The sequence below is a fragment of the Neophocaena asiaeorientalis genome, unplaced genomic scaffold (assembly GCF_003031525.2).
Source record: "Neophocaena asiaeorientalis asiaeorientalis breed wild unplaced genomic scaffold, Neophocaena_asiaeorientalis_V1.1 scaffold296, whole genome shotgun sequence".
In the NCBI taxonomy this organism is placed as follows: domain Eukaryota; kingdom Metazoa; phylum Chordata; class Mammalia; order Artiodactyla; family Phocoenidae; genus Neophocaena; species Neophocaena asiaeorientalis.
The window spans coordinates 3,718,857-3,719,867 of record NW_020175084.1 but is presented as its reverse complement, the minus strand read 5'-3'; positions in this window follow the sequence as shown (position 1 = coordinate 3,719,867).

Here is a 1,011-nt window from a genome sequence, read left to right as displayed (position 1 = left end):
GTCAGTAATGACCTGAAGAAATTTCTATTGTTGATTTATTTCTATAAGGGTGCTTTCCTGAACGTTGTCCTGTTTGTATGACGGCCTGTCTCCCCCCCCACCCCCCATTTGTCAGCTTGTCAGTAATGACCAGGTGGTACATACATGTCAAGAAAACTAATCACCTTCTAACAGGATTTGGAACGGAATTAATGCGGATCTTGTGCCCTTCCTGTTCCAACTTTAGCAGCCCAAGGTCTATGACTGCTTAGAGATTAGCTGGTTGGCAACTGCATCCCCTGGCACCTCAGGGTCTTGGTTCTCTCTTCAGGCCCTAGGCAGTGAATTTTGAGAGATTCAATACTCGAGTTCCTTGGAGACAGAGTTTGGGTATGTGGTTGAAACTGGCCAACCCAGGACGCCCAGTGAGGCAAAGGCATCTCCTATTTTGCAAGCGATGCCACTGGGTCACAATGCCGCGAAGTCATCAAGTTCCTCCTGCCAGACAAGTTTCTGCTTCTGGTCGCCTCTGAACCTCCGACACTCCGCGGTGTATCAAGCTGCGGCGGCCGCGGAGCCGTTCGAAGGGGTAGTGCTGAGTGCTTTCAGTATTGACCAGGCGTCTTCGAGTAGTTCTTTCAGCCCAGTTGCTCCGTGACGAGTCCACAAGTTCTCACGCCTCACTTCTAAGCAAGCTGCTCATCCCTCCTCCACCTCCCTGCTCCTCACCTTTGTTCCAGCCCGAACATTTTCTCAATGCCGCCACCTGTGTGCTCGCAGAGACCCGGGCTGAGCCTCGGTCCGGACCCATGACGTCACCCCTCCGCGATGGAGGCGGGGCTGTGGGAACCGCAGTGCAGCGCAGAGGGGCGGGGCGGGGCGGGGCGGGGCTTGCGGCTCGTGACCTGGCTGCGGGAGGCAGCAACCCGGAGAAAGGTGTAGGGGGGCCGGGACCTGCCGACTCCTGAGTCTGGGGGCGGGGCTGGGAGTGGCAGGGCCCGGGCGGCCGGAGCCCGGTGAAGCGCTAAAACG